Here is a 16,186-nt window from a genome sequence, read left to right on the forward strand (position 1 = left end):
CTATTCAAGCTGACTCTTCTCCATTTAGGGTGGTTGAATTCATAAAGGCCACCTCCACCACTGCACACCACAACTGAACCCACAAAGTACATAAACATATTCTCAAATTCCAAACCCGGAATCAAAATGCAACCAAGGATCCCAAGCTTCTGAAAGCGATCTGTCGGAAACGGATCTTATGGCAGCTGAAGGATCTCATGTTACCACCCTGCAAACACACCCCAGTGCATCCGATTCCTTCACCCAGCCCACAAACTCCACTTGTTTCACCTCCTACCTGCCAAGCAAGAAATAAAGACCATGGCAGATAGCATGCTATATGGAGAGGCAAAAGAATCTCAGACAACAGCAATATGGTAGGCACTTTGGACTTTATCTTATTCCACCACCATCATCTTACCTATAAGACAGTCCAAAGTTACATTGCTAGTCATTTGCATAGCCAAAAATACTGCCTTGCTTGCATGATTCCAATTTCCACAAGCTAGATCCATCCTAGGTCTGATGCTACCACGTGGCATTGGATGAGTCACTCAATGTTCCATGCCTCAGTTTCCCCCACATAAAAATTGAGATAATAATATTTGCCATGCCTTCTAAGAAAACGATAGTGAAGATCACAGGGAGAAATATATGAGAAAGTGTTATATCAACCATAAAACTCTCTGCATTTGAAAGGGATCAGTAGTATATTTTTAATAACATCCTGATGTTGGCAAGATGTTGGCCAAGTCCTGAACAATGCAACAGTGAATTGTGTAAAGTAAAGTGAACTGTGGTTCACTTTAGGTGATTTTTGAAATGATCTAAATAAACAGGCCACATTCATAAAGTATCTGTCTGAAATAAAAGGATGTCTGCCTCAACTACTCCAATCTCACGTTCTGTCCTCGGCCCTGGCTCTAGTGGCTCATGCAGCGCATTTGTATTCAGCAATTCAAAAGGATTCACAGTTTCTGCTCCTAAGAGACAATAATGCCTGTGGTTTCTCAATGCCCCCAGAGAACAATAGTTATGCCAGGTACCACTGTGTCTCATGGTTGATGTAGGCCTGTTATTTCAAGAAGGACCACACCTGGCAGGTGGCCCAATTGGCCTGGAGTCTAGCACCTGCTGTGCCTGCAGGTTCACCTCCTCCCCCACAAGGCAACCTGTTCCAGAGAGGCCAGAAGCTCTTGTTGTTAAGTTTTTCTTAGGTTGAATTAAAATCTGTCCCACCGTAGTTTTCGTTCAGTGACTCTGTCATTAGGTACGACTTGGGACCACACCAGTGTCCATTTTTTCATGAGATATCCTCCCTCGAGTGTCTGAAGATAACACTCTTCTATCTACTTCCAAGTCCTACCCAGCCTTATCATCTTGTCCTGAGTCTATTTCATTATAGTCCATCTTCAAAAGCAAGACCAAGAACAGAATGGGGGCACTCTGGAGATGGTCTATCTGAGGCAAAGGATTGCCAATTCCACTGCCAACCCACAATATCGTAGTCATTTGTAATGGTCTCTATTCACATCCCAGAATGTAAATGAAGAAGAGATGTTCTGATGAGGAAGAACTGTAGTACAACATTTTGAAATGTCAAATGGGAAAGAAAACTTACTAAGGTATATTTTTTAAGCCAAGCTCCTATAAGTGGTTGTGTTTAAATATTATCATGTTCCCTGCTATTTCTAATAAAGAAGCACACAAAAATAGATTCACGGGTGACCTGGTTAATAGGAATCTCCAAACTCACTGCACACTCCTTCCTCATTATACCACCAACTGCAAAAATCAAACACTGTGAAAGGATATTCAAGGTACGTGTCGGACCAAGCAGGCCCGTAGGAGTCTGAGTCTCGGTAAAGCAGCTGTGCAACAGAAATAGCTTTAAAGGCAGAATATAAAATGTGTATACTAAAAAAAATTCAAGGGAAGAGAAAATATCATGGCTTTTTCCACTGTTTATATAAGAATATTGATTTGAACAAGTCCATATGCAATTTTTAAAAAGGCAATAAGGATCCCTCTGAAATCGATGACACCTGAGTGGAATATCTGAACAAGTTACATTCCAGTGGGAGGCAATTAGTGGACAAGTGTCAGCCTGTTTTGTACATGAGGGCTTTCCTCCAGAAAAAGAGAGTGCAGTCCATGTAGGTCACTTTAGACAACCAGAGGGTCCAATTTATCATGCAAAGACTGGAATTCCCAAGAAGGGAGGATGTCACTTGCTCCCCTCCCCTCGTTTGTTTAGAAGTGGATTTTAGCTTCACTGGCCTTCACTGTCTTCACCAAGACAGCTGGTAAGAAAAAGGAAAAAAAATAAAAAATAAAAATAAAGATTTCCAGTTTTTTAGCCTTGTCCATGGTCCTGAGGAGCCCATGCTCTACTCCAGCAACTGGAGTAGAGACAGAGCCACTGATCACTTATTAGTCAGTCCAATCTGACCCATCAGATCCAGTGTCTAGTGACCTCCCCTGGAAACATTCGTATTGTGCTGTGCCATGAGGCCTTGGGACATTCTGAGGAGGGACACAAGAGTAGGGGAAGACAGGAATTTGATTTCCTGGGTCTGAAACAGATCTGAAAGAAAGCACCATCTGTACTCCCAGGCCCAGCACATTGTAAAGGCACATTGCAAAGGCAGGCACATTGCCAAGCAACCACTGGAGGATCTGAATGACCTCTCATGACTCTGCAGTACTCACAGAGGATGGCGCTCTCTGCAGTGGAGGTAAGAGGCCTCCACCCGATGTGGACTCAGTACTAGAGCAGGGAGTCTGGTCACATTCTCACGTGCTGTCCAGGGGTCTGAGTTCCTACAGATCCATGTGTATAGCAGTGACAGTGTGAGGCTCCGAGGTGTATCTAGGTATCAGGAATAAAGGAAGCATCAAGGAGGAGTGCTTTTATTGATTCTATAATGGTTTGGAGAAATCTAGCATGAGTGAGGCTCAGGGATAACAGAGGCACAACCCCTGTCTTCCAAATCTTTCTGAGCTACTGAGTAAGAAGAGACATACACACACCAACACCTAAGGCACAGGCAACTAAGTCCAACAGAATTTGGCTGAAGGAAAGTGATATAAGATTTGAGAAGACAGAAAGGATTATCAAGAATTTCTTCAAGAAAGTTCTACTAGGGTTGAAAATTTGAGGATGGATAGGATTAGAGTGGGGAGAAATGAGTTCCAACTCAGAAGCTAATTATTTTCCCTGGCACAGAGAAAAATCTTACTACCACTAAGCATGAGAAGATATATAGGAGGGGCATAGGTAGGGCTAATTTGGAATAATTTAACATAAGGGGGAAGGCAGAAAAATGCAGGGAAGAGAAACTCAAAACCTAGATGGAAGAAAAAGAGGCTGGGGGAGAACAGCCAGGTCCAGAAATGTTTCTTGAGGTGCAAGAAACGGCCTTTTTCAGGATCCTCAGAGGCAGATATGAAACCTTCCTTTCTGCTTCTTTCTGCTTCTCAAGAACAGATTGAAGGAATGAATGCAGGCTAAAACTCCAGAGAGACCTGGGGCTTCATGGAAAAGAGTCATATTCTTTTTAAATTTTTATTTTAGGTTCAGGGGGTACAGGTGCTTGTTTGTTACATATGTATATTGCATAATGGTGGGGGCAGTACACCTATCCTTCAAATATTAAACACTGTACCCACTAGGTAATGGTATAACCTTCACCCCTTCTTCCACTCTTCCCGGCTTTTGGAGTCCCCAGTGTCCTTCTCTCCAACTTTACATCTACGTGTACCCATTGTTTATCTCCCACTTATAAGTGAGAGCACGCAATATTTGATTTTCTGCGTCTGAGTTAGTTCACTTAAAACGATGTCCTCTACCTCCACCCTTATTGCTGCAAAGGACACTATTTCATTCTTTTTATGGCTGTGTGGTATTCCATGGCATATATGTACCAGATTTTCTTTATCCAATCAACCATTGGTGGACACTTAAGTTAGCTGCATGACTTCGCTATTGTAAATAATGCTGCAATGAACATATAAGTGCAGGTGTCTTTTGGGGTATCTGTGCAGAGGAAACAAAAGCATTATTTTAAAAAGATTAATATTCTTCATTCCATTCCATTTCTGATGGTGCTGAAATAACTTCTGACTCAGAGAGCCCAAAACCCATGCAGGGCTCTTCAGAGGGAAAGACATTGGTTCAAATCCAGGTGTGGTTGCTTGCCAACTAGGTTGTTCAGCAACTTACACAGCCTCACTGAGCCCTGGTTTCCTTAGTTGTAAAATGGGAGAAAAATTCTCACAGAGTTATTGTGAGGATTAGAAATAATGTAGATAAACCATCTAGCACAGACTGTGGCATAGCAGAGACAGGCAAAAAGGGGATATTACCATCATTATCATTAATATTATTAATTTTGTATTATCATTATTCTTATTTTCAGAGGAATGCTGTAAATATTTAAGAAGAGAAATAAATAGAACCACATGAAAGGCTAAGAGGGAAGATAACATAGTCGGTGTATTGAAATCATAGCTTTTACTGCTATTATAGCCTTTCTCTTTTGTATCAACAATACCATCCACAAAGATGGCTCGTTTCCACTGAAATGCAGCTGCCCACTCCTCCTGCCAGCTGAAACTCAGGCCTGTGAAGACCCCGTACTGCATAAACATTTAAAAATCTATTTTTGTTGTCACAAGGTGCTGACCCTGACAGACGGAGAAGTTTGATGAGAACTTTGTCTCACACTCTCGTCCTCCCACAAGGGCTCGCCTCCCATGACCTGCTTCCCAAGGGGATGTAAAGGGAGAAGCATGTCATTCAAAGTATGGCAGAGGCCCAGGCACTCCAGCAAACAGAAACCACAGCACTCACCGTGGCAGTCCCCAGGTGGCCGCAGCCATCAGGGCCCCAGGGTGGCATCTCCTCCAGCCCAGTCCCTTGAGGAGAGAAGCCCTTGGCTTGGTGTTCCCCACCAGGTGAGCATCCTTCTGTTACAGATTTGGGCTATTTCCCTATAAAGCTTCTCTAGAAGATCTAATAACTTACTTTCCACCCATACTATCCCTCACTGGCCCTTTAAAGATAGAATTTAAGACTCATGGACACTTCAACTAAAGAGCAGCTCTTGCCTTTAGAGTAGGATTTTTGAATTTCCAAACTGCCACTCCGTGTGACTGTGCAAGCTCTCCAGTATCAGGGATTGTGGCTACTCTAACAATGATCTCAACAGGACCTGGCCCCTTGTGAGAGCTCCTGACCCAGAAGGAATAAAGATTTCACTGAAGTGCTTCCCCTGAGCCAGGCCTTGTGCTGAGGGCTTTGTATAAATCATCTGATTTAATTCCCTCAAAGAGCTGTGTAGACTTGTCAGCTTCATTGTCTAAATGAGAAGACTCGGGGTTAGCAATTAAGTAACTCACCCAGAGGTCACTCAGCTCCTAAGTGGCACTCAGTTTTCCAAGCCAGGGCTAACCCCTGTGCTCACAGCCTTCATCCCTACCCTGGGCCTCTGTCCTCAGCACTGGGCATGCCCTTCAGTTTGTCCCCTGCCACCTCCAACTAGGGACCACCATAAAAATTCATAAAAGGAAAGCCAAGGACAGACATTCAGTGCAGAATTAATATGCTGGGGCCTGAAGAGCCTCGACTGTCCAGGTAGAGCCTTGGAAGCTGTTTCTGACCTCAGTGCTCAGACTCTCTTTTCCGTGTTTGCCTGAATTGAACTGGGACGCGGTAACATCTGCCTGGACATTCTAGTTCTGCTTCTGCCTGCACAACCACGATTCTGCGCCTCTGTAACCTTACTCACCCTCAGTAGATCCATAACCTACTGCTGCCCTCCAACGTGGCCCGACACCTCGAAAAGCCACTGTGCCCTCTGCCGAGTCCTGCCGGCCTGTCTCCAGCCAGTTCTGGGACCTTCCACCAGATGATGCCCCCTGCCCACCCACGCCACCATCAAACAGCCTGGCCCTGAGCTCAGCTGCCCTTGGCAGTGCTGACCAACTCACCAGCTCCCAGAACCCAAGGCAGAGAGGCTGAACTTTTCTCTCCTTCAATTTTGACAAACTCCACAGCCGACTAAAAATGCTACCAATTAAGATGAACTATGACCTGGTTATGAATGTGAAAGAGACAGGAGGCCTTCCACTGCTGTTTAAACTCAGCCAATTTTAAAATTATTCCTATCAAAAAAGCAATTGAACTTGTTTCTACTTTGATTTATTAAAACAAAGGAGAGGGGCTAAGACTCTGCTCAGAAGGGAGGGAAGTATGGGAGTGAGGGCTGATTTGTTTCCACATTTGGTTTGCCCTTTTGTTATAATTTTGAGTTTTTATTCCCTGAACCTTAAACCCATATTTGGTGCTTTGGTGGCTGTTGCCTGATGTTTGCTCCCTTTCCCCTGCCACTGTCCTTCTGAGGAAAGAAAAAACTCCTTGCTCTCTAGACTGTCTACCAACAACAGGAAAAAATTCAGGAGGCAAGCAGGTGGTTTTCGTGATCATCTCTGCCATGCCTGCCCGTGCAGGAGTTTCAGAGGATGGGCTGGAAGCAGGGTCCGTCCTCTCCCCGTCACACCTGTCTCCATGTGAAGGTGGGTAATGCAGGGCTGGTTGCCGTGGCAGCAGACAAAGCAGACTTGGTGGGGGAAAAAAAACCAGAAACAAGAAAAGTACTCTAGAAATGAAATCATCTGGCCAGGCGTGGTGGCTCACGCCTGTAATCCCAGCACTATGAGAGGCCGAGGAGGGCAGATTATGAGGTCAGGAGTTCAAGACCAGCCTGACCAACATGGTGAAACCCCATCTCTATTAAAAATACAAAAATTAGCCGGGTGTGGTGGCACGTGCCTGTAATCCCAGCTACTCTGGAGGCTGAGGCAGGAGAATCACTTGAATCCGGCAGGCAGAGGTTGCAGTGAACCGAGATCATACCACTGCACTCCAGCAAAAAAAAAAAAAAAAAAAAAAAAAATCAACTTGGTCTTCCATAAAATCATGCCAGAGAAAGGGAACAGCAGGCAGCTAGGGTGCAGCGCAGGGGAAGACGTCTGACCCCCACTCCCGAGACCACTGGCTCCAGCACACACTTTTCTTTCATTCACACACCACCTGGGTCAACAGGCAGGAGAATCCCCCATGCAGCATCTGAGAGCACGGTGAAGGTCAAGTACACAGCCAGCTTGAAGGACCTTTTCAATTCCCTGTTTCTCAGGATAACGACCTTTCTTCTGGTCTGAGGCTGTCTTCCCCATTCCTGATGTTGCTCAGATAAAGGAATCTGGCAGTCTAGGTAGCTCACCGTACATCACCCAGATGCAGGTGCAAGCTCTGCTTTCTAGCCTGAGCTTTGTTTAAAAAAAGAGAGAGGGAGAGGGAGAGAAAACTCCCCACACCACTGCCTTCTCCTGCCTGGCGTTGCCAGGAGCTGCATCGCTGACTCACACCCCTTGAATAATTGCCTTTTAATGGCACCATTTTCTTCACTTATAAAACCAGGCTCTTTGATTCCTGACTCAGAGGCATCGGCCACTGCTGGGCACATGCGCCTCATCCCAGCCACCGGCCGTGGAACCAGAGCTGTCAGTCTCACATGGCACAGGCTGGCCTGATGACATCTGGGAAGCAGAGCCGCAAAGGCAGCCCCAGCCTGCAGGGTGGCTCTCTGGTCCAACCTCCAAGGGCAGGCACATGCAGCTGATTCTTTGCCACCTCTCCTCTCTCTGATCCCTTGTCCTTTGTCTGCATGGACAAGTCTGAATTGCACACTCCAGGGGGCATGAGCAGAGCAGGTGCTGACCAGCCCAGCCCAAGGCTTCAGATTTTCACTGTAAATTCTATGCAAATCCCACGGATTTTCTATGTAATTCACCAAATGGCCTCTGCTTAAGTCCTGAAAATACAGCATCACTTGGATTCTCTCTTTATTCACGAAACGAATTTTTATTGAGCATTTACTATATGGCTGGTGCTGCTCTAAGCACTCAGTCTGCAGCAGGGAACAAGGTTCTGATGTCATGGGAAAGGTTCACATTCTGGGATCCAGCACACACCGCCCTCCATAAACACAGACAGGCTTCCCACCTGCTTCAACACATAAATAGAATATTCACGCCAGCTGGAAGGCAATGGCTCTGGCAGGCCCATGTGTCATCCTTCTGGAACATCTCCTTACCCTGTAGGTCCTTGCTAAGGCTTCAGTACTGTACCTTTGCCTCCACCTAACAGGGAGACCAAGGACCTGAGTACCAGAGGCAGGTGGGGACTAGCGGAGACTCTGCAAGGCAAGAGCCATTCTATCTGGCTTTCCAAAGGTACCCTGCGGTGGCAGCTTTGGGGAGAGCCCAAGGTGTCAGGCGGTAACACGCAGCAAGCCCGAATGCGCCCAGCTGATGGGTCCGGGCAGCACGATGGAGCGCAGTTGTCAGGGAAAGTGCAGATGTTTTTGTAGAACACTAATGGATAAACTCCAGCAACTTCTCCAGTCACAGCGGGCCCAAAGCATCTGCTTTCTGTTTCTGCACTTTCAGAGGGATGAAAGTGAGTGACAGGTGGAGAGCTTGGATTTTCAACTAGTTTGCCACTTCGAGTCAGACCAAAAACAGAGCCCATGTCATGGGGGAAAGCCAGAGGCAGAGAGAAACAGAAAAGATCGCTAGCCTGTAAAGAGAAGTGGGGAGAGGAGGAGAAAATATAAGGGAATAAAACATGCTCTTTATGTTTCCTGTCCCTCATTCCATCACACCAAAGGGCTGTGCACCCAGGCGGAAAAGCCACTCACATTTTAAAGAATAGGCTCCTACCCTCCCCTACTCAATGGAGAAAACTCTATGTGGGTCCCCCCACTTTACTATGCATTGGCTACCTGAGTGAAGCAAGTACCTGCTCCAGACAGGTGGATTTTCTTAACAAGCTGAATGACTACAGGACCCTTCCTTTCAACGTGGATACATGCCTTCAAAAATACAGTTTCTAAATAAGTATTGCGTTACTGTAACTTGTTTACATGATTTATCTTCACAAGACTGCCCCTACGAAACCAGACAGATTGAGGGCAGATTTAAATGCAGCAATGGCATTCAGGGCCCAGGGAAGCATAGTTCTGCACCTGGATTCAACTGCAGAGGAAGGCGCCGACGAGACAGACCAAGCTGCTGCAGGGAAAACTATTATTTTTATTTGAATCCATACTCCGAGGTTGCTGCAAGTGCTGTCAGTCAGCCAGCAGACGTTCTACTCCCTTCTCCTCTACCGCATATTAACTTGACTGGGCTTCTCTGAGGAATTCTAACTGCTTGGTGCTGATTTGTCTCCTGACCTTCCTCAACTCAGTGAAAATGTAGAGTCCATATAAAAGTATCAGAGTGGCCAAGACAGGAAGATACAGGAATTTAAATGTTGCAAAGGCAGAGGAAGGGACTCACTATCCAGTTGCTCCCTACAAATCTCTACACAGCAGCCTCCCCCGTCCATGAAATCTTTCCATTAGAACTTCCTTTCAGATTTCAGAGCTGGTTTGAGATCTTGTGACACCCCCTACTTTGGGATGCAGTAAGAAATTGGGAAAATAATGATTGGTTTGGGAATTCAGCCACTATGGGAAATTAACCATAGAAAGGTTATTGTATGTGTATTAGGATCATCAATAAACCATGGGGAGATTGATGAAACCTAAAATATCTAGCCACATCAAGAGTTGAAGAAGGTGTGACAATGTATGCAGGAATTTGTATACATTTTCACAGGAGGATAAGCTGAAAGTTAAGCATCATCTCATCAAGCTGAACAACCCAGCAACTGCACTCCTAATTTCAAGCAAGAAAAAATCTAGCTCACGTACAACACAAGGCATGTAAGAGATGATGATAGTAGCATTGTTCAAATAGCAAAGACTAATCAGCCCAAAAGCACACCTACAGGAGAGTGGATGAATAAACTGAGGTACAGTCACAGCAACAAACCAGAATACAGATGAATCATAGCAATCTAATATTTACATGAAAAATTTGAATCTGAAGATCACATCTACAAGATCCTTTTTATAAAGTCAAAAACAACTGAAATGAAAATATAGACATCTTGGGCATACATGTAGAAAAGATACAACTCTAAAAATGTTTGGCAGAGAAATGAGGACAAGATTCAGGATGATGATTTCCTTAGGTGGGGGAGACAGAAGGGATGAGAGAGAAACACATGGACAGATGTAAGCGGTTGCCAGATCTCAGCTTTGCTTTAGAAGATGTCGTACGGGTGCTCATTCTGTTATTAACGATGGTAACTGATGTTAGTGATAGTGAGATGATGATGATAGATAAATAGATAGAAACATAGGTAAATAGAAACTAGATCGATGATGGATTGATTGACAGAAACATAGATACATACATAGACAAATAATGGCTGGATAGACACCATGTACGCAACAATGATGAGAGACGATTTTCTAGAAATGAATCTTCCACACCCTCTGCAATAAAGACATTGTTTTTTTCCTTTCTCCTGGCCACAAAAGATCAGACTGAATTTCTCAGCCTCCTTTGCAGTTAGTGCACCACATAATTGAGTTCTGGCTGATGAAATTTGCACAAAAATGATGGACAGACTTCCAGGCCTGGCCCTTAAAAACCTGCTGTTTGATCTAACCTTCTCTCCTTCTGCAGGCTGGACGTTGCAGTCCAGGTCAACTTTGGAAGCCACATGGTAAAGAAGGCAGGGTCTCTGAAAGTCTTGGTTCCTGGATGACTGTGTGGAGCAGAACCCCCTTTCCCCAACCCCTGGTGCCCACTGGACTTTTGTGTCAATGGGAACTAAACTTCTAAGGCACTAAGCCACTATGATTCCAGGATTTATCCAGCATGACCTTAACTAACTCTACTTGAACCTGAGTAACTTGGCATGGCTGGGGTAAAAAAAAAACACACAAAGTGCACTTTTTATCCAGTGAAACCTCTTATGTGCTTTGTAGGGGAGCACTGGAAAAAGCCAGAGATATTCAAGAGTCTGAGAGTCCAGAGACCGAACCTGATCTCTTGTCTCTCCAGCTCAGCTCTTTGGGTCACGGCACTAAACAGTGCAGACCTCACTGAGAATGCTCATTCAGGTCAGTAGCACTCGATTTCTCATTTGAACAGAGTGTGGCTTCTGGGGGCTAAAATCAAGCAACTCGTGGGAAAGCAGAGTATCATCGCAGGACAAGGCGTGTGTCCTGGTACACAGGTCTGGCACGTCTTTACAGATGGGCCAACCAGGAGGATGTTCTCAGGTACCAGTGGCACCTGCCAAGAAGTCTGCTCTGTTTCTCTCTGGTTTGGACCAGACCCATGCTCCTCACCCCTGGCACATTGGTGTTGGTGCCTTGCAGAATCTGCTTTGCCATCTTGTGAGGAGCAAACGGAGCAGATGGCCCTGACCACTGGGATGCCAGGTAATGAGCAAGTACCACACATCGAAGTAGCAGGGTCTTGTCACCTCACCAGAGGTGACAGCTGGGCCATCTGGCAACAGCTCTGATGCTGGGGAGGAGGCACACATCTCATCACTCCACCTCTTAATGTAGTTACACTGTCAAATTCTTCCTCCAAATCAGTTCTTCGCACCTTTTAGCTGAGGTGAGCAGCAGTTGGCCAGTTTCCAGGAAATGAGACTGTATTGATATAGATTCATTCCCTGGCTGGGAAGTTCCTGGCTTTGGGACAGCACGAAAGCATCACTGTGAGCTGGTGATGCCCTTCTTTTGTTTATTTTTTTATTTCTTGAGACAGGGTCTTGCTCTCTTACCCAGCCTGGAGTGCAGTGGCATGATCACGGCTCACTGTAGCCTCAACCTCCTGGGCTCAAGCAAACCTCCTGCCCCAGCCCCCAGAGTAGGTGGGACTACAGGTGTGTGCCACCATGCCCAGCTAACTTTTTGATTTTTTTAAGATGGGGTCTCACTATGTTGCCCAGGCTGGGGGTAATACCCTTCTAATGCACTCCTCACTCTCCTCATCAGCTCTGCTTAAGCCTGGCAGTGAACTATTGGTGTCTTCAACCATCCTGCCCACCTACCATGGCCAGACTAACTCTCAGTCAATGCCACCAGCCCTGCCCCTCCTAACACCCGCTCACGCTTGCCAGGTGGGGGAAAGGTGGGGCTACTCCGTGGGGGAAAAGACCAGCATCAGGGAAGAGCTGGAAGGAAACAAGACATGAACAGTTAGGTGGGCAGTGAAGGAAGGATTTGGAAGGTGAAGAGATCAAAATAAAGGGGCGGGACATGAAGGCAATTGGAACTGAGTGGCATAGAGAGAATAAGGTCACATTAATGATGGAGATAAGAATGAAAACATCATAGCACCAGAAAGGGCCGTAGGGACCGTCCAACCTCACCCTTTCACATTCCCAAATAATATGGAAAAGACACCCTGGAAAGTGATGAAACTTATCCAAATGTACCCTGTACATAAAAGGCAAAATTAAGATCCCTAACTCTGGAAATAACATCCTTTCCCTGCAGCTCACTGCCTCATCCAGAATATTTACTACCTTCCTTTGAAGAATCACCTTGGGCAGGGAGAAACCAAAAACACCTTTTTAAGCTTTGAAGAAACAAGCCCTCTGTGACTCTGACCAGCAGAAGCAGTGGTGCAGAGATGCTTAAAAAGACCAGCTTCCAGGTCAGATCCCCAGAGGCTGGAGAGAGGGAAGCAAGGGCCAGCGACAGGCAGCTGTGCTCAGGTGTGCCTTGCCTCTTCTGCCACCCTCCAGAAACTTACAGGTAAGCATTTTGTCTAGAATGGCAAAGCCCAGAGGTTTGTGACACGTGAAGATGTTAGGGTCAAATTGAAAAGTACATTTAAGTACAGATTCCACCTCAAACTGAGCGCTAGCTACAATCCCACCACTAGGTATCCACCCAAAGGAAAAGAAATCAATATACCAAAAAGATACCTGCACTTGTATGTTTATTACAGCACTAGTCATGACAGTGAATCAACCTAAATGTCCATCAATGAATGAATTCATAAAGAAAACGTGGTTTACCACAGAATACTATGCAGTCATAAAAAGAATGAAATCACGTCTTTTGCAGCAACATGGATGGATTGGAGGTTGATATCTTAAGTGAAACATGCCAGGCACAGAAAGTCAAAAGCCAGGCACGTTCTCACTCATAAGTAGGTGCTAAAAAATGTATAACACATGGACATAGAGTGGAGAATGAAAGACAATTAAGTCTTGGAAGAGTGAGGGGGTGAATGATGAGAAATTAGTTAATGAATGTTGGCTAACCTAAAAGCTCTGATGTTACCACTACGCATTCTACGCATGTAACAAAACTGTGCATGTACCCCATACATCTGTGTGAATTTTAAAAAGCAATTCCTGCTATAAGCAGTAATTCCTATTTGCCACCAAACAAAACTAAGTGGTGATCCTCCCAAGTCAGTGGGTTGTGAGTTGCTTACTGATGGAGTGGCCTGGACTCACATTATAATAAGTACTTGGAAATCTTGTGGTGGACAAGGGAGATGCATGGCTGAGGTGCCCTTTCAAGGAAGAAATGCTTGCTTCTATTTGCTGAGAATCCAGTTGGCACTCAGCCTTCAGCAACCTGTCCCTTCAGGAACGGCTTGCTTCGAAGAGCCATGCCCCCAAAATCACACTCTTCCAGGGTACCCACAGCTACTAACTGACAGCTGCAAAGGTGAAAAAGCCCAGTCACTGCAACACAACATGGACCAACTCTGACGGGCCTTTTCAGCTCCACGACTCCCCATGCAGTTGGCTGAGGCTACTATATCTGCACCAAAGCCCAGTTTCTCCCTCTTCCCAATCCTGCTTCTGCTCCTTCCTCCACAGGTATCCCTCCCAAGAGCCACCCGGTAGGCACCCTGAGCACTAAACTGTGCAAAGTCTGTTCCCTGCAAACCCTGACTGTGGCGTTTCTTCTCACTCACCTCCCCATGAAACAGCGCTCACACAGCCCTGCTGTGGACCTCAGCTCATTAGACATTGGCAACCTGCTACATCCTTTAGTCAGAGAGCAGATACATTCCCAAAGATTCAGAACTCCTCCAGGAGTCCAGAAACGTATTGTCTGAGTAGCATTTATGCAATACTAGGCAAAGCATTGTTTCTGGTGACGCTGTATTCTGAGATAGGTTCAATACTGTTTAATCATATGCAAAAGAGAGAAATAAGCTAGTGCCGAATTCTAGTTCCCATTCTTTAGATCTCAGTCCCCAATGTCGTTACAGTTAGTATAGTACCATCTGACTTGAACCGATGATTCTAAGTTCCATAATGTCAAATAAGTCATATTTCAATAACACTTCCTACCCACTGCTAAAAATATTGTTTCTTCCTACACAGCTATTCCTAATGAGATATTACAAGCCACCTGGCACCCGGGGGAGTTCTTCGGCTGATTTTCTGTGGAGCCCCACATAATGGAAACTGTGTACAATAGAACCCTGTTGGATGCTGGCGTCAGGGCCAAAAAGAAGAGCAACATCACAGACTACTTAGTCCTATAGGAACAATGGTCCTTGGCAACGTCATTCGATCTGCATCACGACTCCAGGGTGAAACGTAGTACAGTCTAAAGTGTTTTGCGGTGAACTCACCAAATGAGGAGCTGGTCCCAGTGGCGGTTGCACTCTCCCCAGGACCTCAGCCTACCCCTCAGTTTCTGATAAGAGCCAGTTTGAAACCTGAGTAACTGCTAACTCCTACTGGATGTAAATGCATCTGGGACCAGGCAAGGCCTCTGGCTCAGCTGCACGACCAACCAATCCCAGCCACTCCAGAGGCCCACCCCGCTGCCACCAACAAATGTGCCTGCTCCCTGTCCCTTCCACGTCTTGTTAAATGCTAGACTGTGTTCTCTCCTCTGCATCTGTCATGTGCTAAGCATTGCCTCTCTGAGACATCCCCCTACTCCTCTTACCCAAGCTGGGTCAGTGCCCCCTCCCCAGGCTCCCAGGCTCCCTGTGCACCCCCATAGGTGTGCGTGCCCCACGGGTGTCGTACACCCCTGTAATGCTGTGCTGGGCTGCCTGCTCTTCCTCTAGACTGTGAGCCCCTTAGAGGCAAAAAGTATCTCTCTTCTCTGTACTCAGTACCCAGCACCATTCTAACCACTTTAGCCAGATAATAATAAACTGATAAAATAACAAGATAAAATGCACTGGGAATGAAGTAATAAAAGTAAAATGCACTAGTGTAATCTACTGCGTCTCAATAGAACTCCCTGTTTTTATTTTGAGTCTTACCCTGAACATTGTTAAGAAGAGTCCAGAGGGTGGTCCTAAAGAGAGCACCTGCAGGATGCACTTCTGCACTCTCCGGGAGCAGAACAGTCTCCAGGAAGACCCTGACAGCACATGCCCACTGGTGTAGACATTCCAGTTTCTAGAGCCGAGGGAGGAGCTCCACTATCTGGTTAGAAAATGATGCCTCTGTGATCAGAAACGGGTCTGGGTAGAAAGTATTAGGTCTTCCCTCCCCCAAGCCCCACAAGGCCCTCCTATAGGTGAGGCACCTGAACCTGTAGGTGATGCTAAGAAAAAGAAGCAAGTGTGGCTCCTGGGGGCAGCAATGGCGGTCCCCCAAGGCACTGAGCAAGTGCATCAACTGTCCGTCTGCCCACCAAGTGCGCCTCTGTTCTGAGCTATACCTTCCCATGGTCTCATCCACTATTCAGACCACAGTGAACTTGCAGAAACAGGGCAGCGATTCAAGCCCACGTGTCCGGACTCCAAATCCGGGGGTCTTTCCAGAGCTTTTAAATCAAATTGTTGGTTTAGCATTTGCTTCAAGGGTCTTGTAATCCTTATTAAAGCATTCCAGTTATCTTCCAGTTATCTTTCTTTCTTTTCAATTGCTGAAAGGAGAAATAATTTGTGGCTCTGACAGAATTCTAGATCTCACAGTCAGAAAAGGCAAAGCCGATTGCAGGCTGCAGTCCACCCAGCCTTGCACAGCGCCTGCCTGCACTCTTCCACTTGATTTGGGGGTCAAGAGAAAGCAGTGATTTACAAGTCATCCTCACCTGCCAGTGACATAGAAAGTCCATGAACAATTAGGCACTTCTCATCACTTAATTCCACTTTAAATTTCTGCAAGAAGAAGGTAATAATGATGGAGTTGTGACATGGCTGGTCGTTGTCTGGTCTTTAGTCAACCAGAGTCCTACAGGATATTATAAAATACATTTAGTTTTTGAGATGGAGTTTC

At 45.8% G+C, this 16,186-nt stretch overlaps 1 protein-coding gene across 3 annotated transcripts in view; it reads right to left on the minus strand.

The window, feature by feature from the left end:
* ZMAT4 (zinc finger matrin-type 4) overlaps positions 1-16,186 on the minus strand; it is a 365,512-nt gene that overhangs the window by 290,856 nt on the left and 58,470 nt on the right. The gene's annotated exons all lie outside the window — the stretch shown is intronic.

This window comes from Hylobates moloch, unplaced genomic scaffold (assembly GCF_009828535.3).
Source record: "Hylobates moloch isolate HMO894 unplaced genomic scaffold, HMol_V3 SCAFFOLD_22, whole genome shotgun sequence".
Taxonomy (NCBI): Eukaryota; Metazoa; Chordata; class Mammalia; order Primates; family Hylobatidae; genus Hylobates; species Hylobates moloch.